This window comes from Oryzias melastigma, linkage group LG16, assembly GCF_002922805.2.
Source record: "Oryzias melastigma strain HK-1 linkage group LG16, ASM292280v2, whole genome shotgun sequence".
NCBI lineage: Eukaryota > Metazoa > Chordata > Actinopteri > Beloniformes > Adrianichthyidae > Oryzias > Oryzias melastigma.
The window spans coordinates 6,566,337-6,579,467 of NC_050527.1; positions in this window are offsets into that span (position 1 = coordinate 6,566,337).

The window sequence follows — 13,131 nt, forward strand, 5'->3', positions numbered from 1 at the left end:
AATGGAGCAACAAAAAAAGAATTATTAAAATAAATTAAAAGCCAGTTTTACATCCGTCTGGGCTTTTCAAGAGCAAAATCTGTAGCTCACACACCCACATGTGTGTCTTGTGTCAGCTGTTTCGGATGGGTCAAAAAGCCAAAGAGCCGCAATGGTTATGTAAGGTTTTGACCAGAATATACAAGAGAGCGGCACAACTCTCCACTTTTACTGAACATTTTCTGACCAATCTTCTGCACAGTCTGAGCACTTTTTGTTATGAACTCCACCATATTGGAAGGTATTCCTTTGACATGCTCAAACGCCTTTCCACTTTAAAGATTAATTATTGATTAACTTTGAGTAGAGGAAATCCAGACTGTAGTTGGAGTTATTGTCTGTCGATATCAACTTTGTTGTTATAATTAGCAGAAGTTTATAGCATTCTGTGGTCACAATGTTACAGGAATGAATCACAGTTGCTGAAGATAAGACATCCTGGGGAGTTTTATATGGATTCATTTCCTTCTAATTTGTTCATTATTTATGATCTGGATATAGAAAAAGACAGGTAGAACCCCACATGCGAACAATGAGCAAACATGCAGGGTTACACTCTCTCTGTGTGACACCAGATTGCATAAACAGAAACCAGATTACTATCAACCACCTTATCTTTCCGTTTGGGATGAATAGAAAAGCATGTGCAAGAAGGAGTGTTATGCCTCCTGCCCTCTTCTATGTATCCCATTATCCCTTTTCTTTTCGAACTCACCAGACTTTTCTCCGACCCCCTTGTGACCATGAGGTCGCTCACAAATGAGGGAGGCTTTACTATGATGTAATCTGGGAGCAACAGAAAGGGCACGTGTGTAATTGTGTGTGTGTTGGGAGTGGGCTACCCTGTTGACATGTAATCCAGTTCGTCTTGTAGCAATTTGGCAACCCAAAACAATTACCAACTGAATGCCCTGGAAATCAACACCACACACTTGTTGGTAGACGGTGATGTAACATCAGATTTAGTAGGTGGCAGGAGGAAGCTAAGCTGGATCAAAGTGGAGTGAGCTTAAACGTCCGCACAGATCGAGGAGTGAGGGAGACAGCAGCCAAATCCAAGTCCGTGAGTCATAAAGAGGGGCTGTCAGTCAAAGCCAAGGAGTCACCAGGCCTTTCCTAACCTTTGTCCCTCAAGTCAGCCCTTTAGCATGCACTGCATGTGTTGTTTTGTCTTCCTGTCCCAAAGTCTCTTCTCTTTCTCCATGAATTTTGTGCTTTACCAAGTGACCATCTTTTCTTTGTGAGTCTGACGCAAATCCATCCATTTTCTTGACCAGCTATATCCCTTTTAGGGTCATCAGAGCCTGTCCCAGTTACTGTTGAGCAAAGACAGGGTACATGCAGGTCACTCCCTCGCACACCTAAGGGACACTTAAGAGTGACCAATTAACCCACGAAGCATGTTCTTGGTCTGTGGGAAAAAGCTTAGTGTATGGAGAAAACCCAAACGTGCACAGGGAGAACATGCTAACTTCACTTAGAAGGGTCCCAGCTGGGATTCAAACCAGAAGCTCCTTGCTGTGAGGCGAGAGTGCTAACCACTGCGCCATCGTGCTACATTTTACAGTCCCTCAAAAGACTATTTAAAGCAGGAAGCAGAAGGAAGCTACATTTTATTGATTGGTTTAAATGACTCACAATTTACAACAAAATCTATTTTTTTGTATTACTTTTATTCATTAGAAGTGCATGTGTCTGTTGGGAGAGGGGTGCAAAGAATTGATCAGCCATCTTGACTTTTTTTCTTTTTGGTAATTTATGCATCATAAAGGAAATGCATTTTTGATTGTCAGTTGGGCAGGTCGGGCTGCCTGGTGGTGTGGTGGATAGCACTCTTGCCTCACAGTGAGAAGACCCTGGTTTACTCCTGTCTGGGTTCTTTCTGTGAGGAGTTTGCATGTCCTCTGAGTATTTATGGGTGGCTTTTTTCCTCCCACAGTCAATAAATAGGCATCATATGTTAATTGGTGACTCTAAATTGTCCCTAGGTGTGAATGTGAGTGTGTGTGTCTGCCTTAAAGGAATTAAGCGAGTTTAGAAAATAGATCGATGTATGGAAGTGGGCAGATCCAAACAAAACTCTTATTTTGCTTTGTCCTGCCTAAAGGCCCATTTTGCTTGAGTTAGGCAGAGTAAACTGGTTTGGCCTGTCCTGTTTCAGACTCCTTTTCTTTGTCATTTTCTTTGGGTGACGTCAAAGATTATCCATTCAGTGCATACGTATGTCCATGGTTTTACATCTTTAGATTAATGATTTTCTTCAACTTTCTGTTTTTTGTAACCCCCTTCAAAGGATATTTCTGTCTGAACACCCCAAACTTATCCAACTCCAGTCATGTGACATGACTCCATCCTCATCATCAGCTTCCTCAGATGTATGTCATTCTGTTTATTGTCTCAGAGTAAAAACCCAGACCTTTTGTCTGTCCAGGCTTCCTGTTCCATTCCATCCCACTCTTTCACGTCATTCTTTTTCTTTCCTGAGTGAATGTCCATTCTCCTGTTATTTCTAAGTTTTTAATCCAGCCTTTGACAGGGAATTTCCTTCTTATCGCACATTGCGCCATTCCCTGCATTCCTGGCGTGGTTTCTGACACTGCTGGGGGTCCAGTGGGTTGCAAAAGGCGTCTGTTGTATGAGGCAGCCGATGAGGCCAGCCAACATCATTCATTTGCTCAGCGATTATCCAGTGTGATTGATGAACTGAAATTAGATGAGGAGCCAAGGAGGGGTAAAAAAGGCGTAAAACGAAAAGAAAGAGGTGGTGTGGGCGTGCTGTTATGTGAATGAACTATGTGCCAAAAATAGAACTGGACTGCTTTTATTTCCGAGTCCTTGACTCACAGAATGCCACTGATATATGAAGACATGCGAGGCATTTAAAGGTCTCCGAACAGAGGAGTTAAGGGCTAATTAAGAACAACTGCAGGTCAAAGTGCATCTAAACACTGGGAACAAGAATAAAGAGAGTAGAATAACTTTCATATCTTTCCTTTTAGTCACAGACCTCCAGTGTTGAAGTTGGTCCTCAAACTGCACAAGAATCACAGCTTTTGTATGCTTCCACAATAAACAAAGGTCAAGAAAATAAAACTGAAGAGGCTTTGGGCATGTGCAGGGGCGTGCAGATACACAAGCCAAACATGGTCGTCAGACAGGAGAGATCACGATAATGTCGGTCAGGAAGAATGCATGCAAAAACACAACTTTCATATCTTCCCTTCACTGTTACAGATATACTGAAAGACTGCATGTCTAAGATGTAGGAGAGATACATTTTTAACAGTTTATATAAACCATTACAGTAAAATTGTTTGAAAACTCTACAAGTAATAGTACAGAAATACTAAAATCAATAGGGTGACGTTAGCGTGCAACGGTGTGGAGGTTTTGTGCCAAACCAAAGATGACATTTCAGTTAGCCTGAGGTCCATCTTCCCTCTGTGTGCAGTCAAAGCACATTTCACTTCCGAACATCTCCAGTGACCTCTGTCTCCAAATTTTCGTCTTCACGTCACAATGCCTATCTGTGCACGTTTTCAAAACATAAACAGTGACGACACACGGATATGAAACTTCCTTTCCCCTGTTTACTCTTAGTTATGATGAAATTTACACACCGTATGGCTGACGCACAGGAAGTGATCGATAGAATGAGCAGCTCGTGAGCAGCTCTGTGACAGGTTGCGTTATCTGCTATCCTTTTTTTGTAGGAGGCTGATTTATGATTGTCATTGTGTAAATGAGTCTTAATTAAATGAATAGCCAATGATGAAGGGCCTCGAAGTGCGTCAGCATTCAGAAAAACAGCCAGACCAGGTCAGATTAAAGAGGGCAGCGGGTTATAAATTGTTTTAAATACTTAGGAGAACTGTCTAACAGACGTAAGAGTATGTGTACTTGTGTGAATGTTTGTGTTCTGGAGTGAGAATGTGCCTGTCAATCTGCTGGCGAAAAGGGCATCCTCTCACCCCCCATGAGACTGAAGTCCAGATAAAGAAGGCTAAACTGTGACGCTCACTCTTTCCCCTCATCACACAGGACCTACCTCACTTACACATGCTCCCCCCAGTCCCTCATTTCCCATGTGTTTGTCAGCAAGTCAGAGCTTCCGTAGAATAACATAACAACGGGTTCAGTGTGTGGCTGACGCAGACGCACGTAGTGGTCAGCCCTGATAGTGTGCACATCACTTACAGCAGAAATGCTGCGAGACGGCGGATCAGAGTGTGCGTGAGTCTCTGGGGAAACCACTGTGCACACTCAGGAATGCAATGAACAAGAAACAGGACTTCACTTTTACTTGGGGTGAATTCAGACTGGAAAAGTCTGTTGGTCTGGACCGAGTCAGTTTAATTCGGTCCAGATAGACTCCTGAACCATGTTTGGTCTGTATTCCGCCTCCATTTCAACCAGACATTTGTGTTTCGAATCAAACTTGTAAACAAAACCACATGACTTTAGATCTCTTCTGTCATTAGCCAGGAAATACGAGGGCGGGGCAAAACAACACGAGAAATCCTTAGCTTTGCATTTCAAACTATATGTTTCACTGACCAGTTCAAAATGTCTGTATCAACGTCAGGTACATCACTTTTTACTGCTAGCTTGGTACTGTGGAGGAATGCTTCGACTGAGGAGACGACGGCTAAGAAGGCACGCAGACAAGTGTTTATGACATATGACAGTTTGAGAATCAATATATATCACATTAAAAGTTGTTTTTATGAGCCTGCTTTCATCCAACCAATGAGTCGCTATGTCTCATTGTTGCCTCATGTATCACTTTTCCTATTCTCTTTACATTACGTAATGACCGGCTACGGTGGCCGTTTTGGTCCAGTTGTTCTGCTCCGAGCAGGAAACATATTAAGACTGTGAAAACTCAGAAAAAGCCGGAGCTCAGTCTGATTGGAATCAAATCAAGACCACCTTCAAAGATGGTTCCGAGAGCAGTTCCTGGTCCCGGACCAGGGTCCACCTGGGTGTATCCAGACTGAAAATTTATTGAGGAAAGAGGAACTCTGGTCCATTTCAAGTGAACCAAATGTGTCCGGCCGGAAAACACCCTTAATCTCCACCTCAAAGCAGTACAGGGTGATGAGAAAGAGATGTCCAGATGCATGGATAAAATAAATCTTTGATTGTTCGTGGATCCCGCGAGTCAGAACTGAATGGAAGAACAGGAGAGATTGAAAGCACTTTGACAGAAGGAAGAGATGAGCAGAAGAAGGGGTGCAGACTGGACACGCAATGACAAGGAAGGAAAGAATGTTTAGGGCGACTGAGAAAGGCGGTGAGAAGAGTGGCGGGGAGAACCTGAGCTCTCAGACAAGCCTGGACTCTCCAGTGTATTAACACCAGACTGAGATGGAGGGGGCATACAGGGTAGATGGAAAGTCTGTTTGCACAGTAAAACTTTCTTTTTGCTTACTACCCTCCCTTTCTGTGTCTCATCTTCTCCTTCTGACACTGTCAGCAACCTGTTGCTTCATCTTGTTACTTCAGAGATTTCTTCACAGGCTACACAACTTGGAAGCATTCGAGGTGAGATTGGAACGTGAGCAGGCCCATGGAGCGAGAGGCTTTATGCTTACGCACAAAAGAGTTCACAGATAAAAAAAAAAGAGAGAGTACACTGTATTTTCCATTCAGAGGTGTTATGTATCACAACAAAGTAAAAAAAAATTAAAATAAAAAAAAAGGACTCAGATATTTACAGGTTCTAAATTCAGGCAAGGTCAAACCAGAACATGTTTAACTCCAGGAGCCCATTCCCCTAGTTTAAAATAGGTCAAGTTGAACACTACAAGTAAATATGTCAAAGCCGTCTGTGGAAAACAATAAACAATAATCATCAGACACAAACTTTACCGATGTGTCACACGGTCATGCCTCTGCATCAAAACAAGAAACGTGATGATGGCTTTTTCTTACCATCACCTTTATCTTTGGATCTTTCCATTTTGTCACCAGACTCAAGATGAAAGGCGGTGTAAGATACTGTATCCTTTCAACTGTTGGTCTCATGCTATCAGATTACATAAACCAATGGGCCTTTGTCCTTGCATGAAAGGTCGCTAGTCTTTAAATAAAATGTGTAAGATGAACAGGGAAAAGCCCAGTATGACAAATGTAGAGTTCACCCAGAAATGAAGCAAAAACGTACAAACTAAACAGAAGATTAACAACGAGATGGGACATGTTATACTTCCTCATTCTTTAAAATAAAAAAAGTAAAAGGGAAAAACCAAAGTCAGAAAGTGTAAGTACAAGATTTTCTGCTTTCTTCCTTGACTTATAAAGAAGTGTTGCCAATCTTAATGCACTTAATGTCCTGAGCAGGAGAGAGTTTCTCACACTGGATGGGAGAGCTACTGTAACTCTTGACCTAATCCTCCAAGGGGAACTGGGCAGAATTTGTCTCCTAAGGACACTTCAACCTAAATATGTGCCTAATGATGCTAGGAAAAAAAAAACACTAACCCTATAACTGGCTGGTGGCTGTTATCCATTGAGTTGACCAGTATGCCAGTAGTCAGTGGTTCAAGTTAAATCAATGTAGAAAGAGTTGTAGTCCAGTTTGTGCTTCTACAATAAAAGCTTGTGCAGAAGAATCACTAGTTTGCTGAGGTTCAAGAGGTGTTTTAAGTTTCAAAACATCCTTCTTTTTTTTAATCCATCAAACACCTGGATAACCCAGATAGAGCTGGTCAGACTTCAACTCACAAGTTATAGATTTCCTCAAATTTACTGCTCGATACCTTGATGCCCTGACAGACAAAGTTTGTCCGGACTTCATTAGTTGACACATCATGGAAAACATGGATGATGTTGAGCGAGTAGCTTTGGTTTATATGTTTCGGAGATCTCTACAGAGGTGCTTGAAGGCATGTTGCTGTGTCTGGGTTCACCAGATCATTCAGAGTCTCTCCTGATGTAGTGTACTTCAATCTTGCAGCAAGAGCTGTGCCTGGGTTACGACCATTTTAAATGTTATTTCCATCTGTCTATGGCCCAGTTTAGGCATTAACCCGAGGGGGAAAAAATCAAAATAAAACTGGAGGATCCTTTAATTATTGTCTTGATGAACATAAAAACATCATAGGCTGTTGGAGCTGGAGTGATTGCATCCACTGCTCCCGCTATGACAGCATCCATGGCAGCTCTCTGTTTGCCAGACAGTACACCACCGGCGGCCCAGCATAGCGAGCTCCGCTGCCCAGAGACCGGCAGTCTGGGCGGCAACACCGCTAGCTCTGCTGGCCCCTGGACTGCAGTGCTTGCTAGCTCACTACACCAGATGTCTAGCTAGTGTAGCAGATGCGATTGCTCCATGAGCTCTGTGACAGGCTGGCAACCTGTCCAGGGTGTATCCCACCTTCGCCCAACAGTAACCAGGACAGTCTCTGGCAACCCTAAGGCCCCTGTGGGTTAAGAAAACTGATGGAAGCTCAGGACAAAAATCCTTATCCTAATCCTCATATTGGATCTTTTTTTCTACACTTGATCGACTCACTGAAAACATCACGTGCCCAAAGCTGAATCCCTTATTGGTTGACATCAACTTCGTTGCCCAAATCGCACCGCAAGACCACAGACCGCATCTGTACATTGACATAATGAAACTTGACGCCCCTGCAATGCTAATTGTGCTGAGTGTGAATTCAGCATAACTCTCAAACAGGGTGGTGGAGAAGTTATGGTTTGGGCTAATTTCCTAACAACGGCATTTAGGCACATTACTGCTGCCAAAGTAAAAAATGAATCATAAACCCAGTTCAGGATTAGGATTAAGATGATTTGGTTGTTTAAATTACTCGGAGATTTCCTCCAAATCCAGCCGAAAATCTCTGTGTAATTTATTACATCTAAATAATCTAAATACTGATGACAAACATGCAGAAGTTGTTCCAAAACAACACGTAGGATTCAAGTCATTTTGTGCATAAAATATGTACTTAAACCTGCATGTCAAATTGTGCACTGTGCATTTTTTAGGATATATTTACATAAACTATTTGTTGTTGTTCATTTGAAGCTTTTTTTTAATCCAACTGAAAAAGCCCATGAGCACCAGATGTGTTTTTTTTATTATAAAATAAAACATGAAACCATAAAATTCAAAAAAAGGTGTACAACTTTTCACACAACCATACACTGTGTTTTGTCACATACCATAGAGTTTGGTTTTTAAACAAAATGAGCCTTGTAAATGTGCGCTTAATAGAGAGCTGATTTAAACACGGTGCCCACCCTAGTTTCTGCCAGGAGAGACATTTGCCTCATGCACTCCCTTTCATCCCTGCATCCTGCCCTTTGCACGGAGCTGAGCCAGTGGAGGAAACCTGCAATAATGATGCTGGTTAATGTCCTCCTTTAATGGTCTAATAAAAAAGGCAAGGCACCAGATGCACAACAGCCATATCTGTTTCGAGAGGACTGCTCACACAGTAAAAGAAGAGAGCAATTGACACAGTAGACTTGCGAATAAACTCCACGGGGAGTATTCTTGACTCCCTTGAGATGCATAAATTGTTTTATTTTCGTGCAACTGGAAGGTTTTGGTCACAAAAAAAAGACAACAGCACTTTACCGCTGATCTCATACTGTGAGAAAGAGAGGGTCAGAGACGTCACTTTATTGCTCAATTCCCGTCCTGCGTGTCCTTTTTTTTCACCAGAACTCCTCACAAACAATTAACACACTCACTTGCTCTCTGACGTAGGTTCAAAAGTAAGGGACAAACGGAGGAGCAAAGTGGAAAGGAGCTGCAGAAGTGGTGGGCAGTGAGTTGGGGTGATGTTGCCATGACTGTTCCCCAGACAGAACATGCTGCCAGTTCAGAGGGCTTAAGAAAATGAATATAAGGAGGGATGATGGAGTGCAGACGAAAGGAGGGAGGAGGTTGAGGAGGTCACAAGGAAACTTGAAAGTGAGCTGTTACGGCAGAGTAAATATTAACAGTAACAGGTTGGACATTTGGCTTGTCCTTTGAACGTAATCTCCGGGTTTGTTTACTCAAGCCCTGCTGGAATTCCCTTGAGGAAATGAAGATGCAACATAAAAATGATGAATTTACTGCTACTGCTCCTCACATAATCCCTTTTACCAGGAGAGCTACGCTGTAGGACGGCCAGCGTTTTCAGTGTTTGCACATGAGACTCTGAAGCAAGCAAAACACGCGTCTTAGACGAAAATCCACAAGACTGCTTTATCAACCAGCTGGATGTGGAAATTAAGTCAAGGCCATAAACACTGATGGGAAAACCAGTGTTATTGAAATGGGCTGATATAGTATTTGCTCTCCTAATCTGACCACAACTATATTTGCAGCAGAGCAAACAGTGAACAAAAAACCCCCAACATAACTCAGTATTATTTAACAAGGTATTCCTTCTTTTTTATCTAGTGTTTGTGAAATGTACAGAAAATCCTGAACTTTACATGATAATATCTTTAAAAGTAACAAGTATGATTCATGATTGCTTGAAAGGAAAAGTACCCAAGTAAACATTTTTCACACCAAGCAATAACAGTCTTGTGAATCTTTGGGATTGTGTGTTGTTGTCTATAAAACACACTTATGTTTTATAGACTTTCCTATTTAAAAGATTCCCTGCAAGAAGCACATTAGCTTTCTTTGGAAAAGTATTTTTTTTATCATGAAGTGCATCACTTACCTCTTTTTGCAGAAACAGAAACCTGGTAGCTTCCTGATTGAGGGTTTTTTAAAGGGCCTATACGATGCAAAATCAACTTTTTGAGCTTTTAAGTGCATTATAATGCTCATTTGTAACTATAAACAACCCCAAAGCGATATTTTGATGTATTCACATATTCGTCTAAAAACCTGCGCTCTGAGCACCAGCCCCTCGCAACCCATGTGGGTTCACACAAGCTGATGTCACAAATTGAGAACCATCTCTTTCAGGTGGAGTATGGGGTGTAGTTTAGTTTTGTGGGAAAAACGTATTACGCTGTAGAGGCTGGCTCTAAGATGACATCATGAAATGGGTGGAACTCACAAGGAGAGAAATCCTCAGTGATCCAATCGTCTTACTTCCAGGTAGGCAAAAAACAAAACAAAACAAAAAACACCAAATAAGTCATATTTCATGAATGATTTGGTCTTTAGTGTGCCAAAGGTAATATATGATAATACATAGATATAGTTTACTCCGAAAGACTTAAGAAAAACATTGTACACCCCCTTCAAACCTAAATTAACTTAATCTAGATGCAATTCATCAAGTAACCACTAGGGACTCTTTAGAAAAACAATGTGGTCCTCGTTTACTCTATGCAAGTGGTTCAATTTGATAAACAAATAAAACTTTCTGACATTCTCATCTATAATCGATGGCTTTCATTTGTGTGAAAACTGTTTTTACTGGTTTTGATTTAATTTTTTTATCATTATTATATCTGGCACAGAAAATTGATGTGTAATCTTGTGATTGACAGGTGACATCAAACCTACACCTCCATAACTGCTAACATAGCATAACTGTTACCAGGGAATTTCCAACAAGTTGTGTCCACCTGGTTGCACAGTTTTGGAAAAACCAGTGTCTGGTTATGTAATATCAAAAATGGCAACCATAAAAGTAGGTTTAAACCATTTATTTCCCTATTCTTTTTTTTCTTTTTTGACTACATTTGTTGCTCTTTTAGAGTCAATAATTTATAACTGGCTCCATAAGACACAATTGTATCATGTTTCTTTCACCTGTTATTGAATGAGCCTCACTCACAGTCTAGAGCTGTCAACAGATGCAACTTAGAGATAAAAAATAACAATTTATTTAACCCTAATGCAAAAAAATAATTATTTCCATAAGATCTATTCTGATTGTTTAAGAACAAATTAAGATTTTCACAAATAGTTGTGCTATTTAGCCTAAAAGTGTAAAGAAATACTTAAAAAAAATAGGATTTAACAAAAATAAATAGAGTGTCTTGTAAATGTGAATCAAATCATTATATTTATATAAATTACAATCATATTTTGCGTATTAAATAAGTTTTCCTAATTGTCTTTTAATTATGATTATGAAAACCTGTTTCATTTTCTAGGACATAGTTTCTGCAGAGAAGCTGGAGCTCATTAGAAATTCATCTCTGAGTTGTGGGCGGGACTGTTGTCATTTCCCATCATCTTCTTGCTTACACTAACAAATAAAAATGGGGATTGCAGCTAAAGGCTTTTCCAAACAACATTTATCATATGCTCTTGAATCACAACGATTTCAATAAATAAATACTAAGAAATACAATTTTGAGCTCAATTTTCTTAATGTATGTTCTCCATTCTAAGAAAAAATGTCACAAGAACATGTTAAAAACACCATATTTATCTTTATGCGAAAGGTTAGCCAAATGCGTCCAGATCTGTAAATAAAAGTCAAAAGTAAATCTGTGGTTCATGAAGCTAAATTGCATGAGAGACTGCATCAATTAATAACGGGGCAAAAGGTGGACGAAGAGGGCGAGGCATATGAGTGATTTGAAGTAAATGTGAATGCCCTGCTGCACAGGAAAGCCAGTGTGGAGCTGGGCGAACTGAGCAAACATGAGTAAAGCTCGTCTGGCCGTGTGGAAGGCTGGCAGGCCGTGTCACAGGTTCCCCAACCTCTCTGATGTCTTTCAGGTCGTAGTCTGACTGTCTCACTCTGTTTCTCCTGTGGTGGTTTACACAGATTGGTGATGTAATGGGTAGCATATGAAGGCCACACACAAACACACTCACACACACACACAGACACGCAAACACGGCCTTAATGCACGTTGTGCAGACTCTGCACCACATACCCATAATTACACGCATATAGTGAAAGCACACCCATTTACACCAACCTTGGATTCCCCCCTTTAGTTTCCAACAGACATGTGTTTTTGCGTCTTGCTTGTGACACAATAAATGCAAAAAAACAAAGACAAGAGACCCCTTTTTGAAAATGTGGGGTGGTAACATCCAGGCACGTGCACTCCCCCTCTTGCGGGGCAGCCACCCTGTTCTGTGTGTGTGAGTGATCAGCTCTGGTTGATGGCCTCACATCAGACCGTGCGCTTCAGAACCACCCAAGAGACCCCCATCATGAGGGAATGAGGGAGAGTGACTAACTTCACTCTTTCTTTTCTTCTCTCCCCAGCTGTGTCTTCAAACGCCCCTTTGATGTGGGAAATTAAAAAGAACGAGTGTGTCAATATCTCCCTTCGTCCTACCACACTCAACTACTTCCTCTCCTCCTCCAGCTCTCCTCTTTTTTCCCAGAGTTTATTCTCTACTGTTGACCCACAAAAACAGAGCATGACCCCCTTTTTTTTGACCGCAGCAACTTTGCGTCACCCACTCAACGCCACCAGGCTCACATCTTTTGGAGGGTGTTTGTTTGTCTGCGTGGGCCCACCATCGGACCGGCAGCTCTCGTGTGTGTATATGTGCGTGAGGGTGCACACATTCAAAGCCCACCGCTAATTATTTTCTAACCACACCATGAGTGTATGTCTGTGAATGAGGGTCTCCTAATCTCACACCCAGATCCAGCGATGTTTTTTCTCCAGTCCTGCTTTACATTCTCGCTCCTCTTGTGTATGTTTGTGGGTCTCCCCTGTGATTTACTGTACAGTTTGTGTACAGTATGATGTGTTAGTGTGACGGCTGTAGACTCATTCTTGCCTCTTGCAGCAGCAAACCACACTTTACTGCACCTGACTGAGTATTTCCAAGCTGCTTGTTGAGCGGGTGATGCCCCCTGCACCTCTCTGGATCATCTGTGAGGCATGTTTTGATGCAAAGGGAAGGTTGTCAGGACACTGAGTCAAATGCACCCTAGTGCACGCATGCATATCTGTGTAGCTCTGATGGAACTAGAATATTTTATATGGGAAGAAGACTTTAGAAAGGTGGCAAATGAGAACAACAGACTTTAGGCCAAAATAATATAATTAAAGGTGTATTTCAAACAGTTCTGTTATTGTAATTGTTATTCGCCTTTCTGTTTATCCCTTCAGGGGTTTGACAGAGATTTTTATAGCAAATGCCCTTCCTGATACATCCCTGTATTTGATTCTGCCTGGGGACAGGCA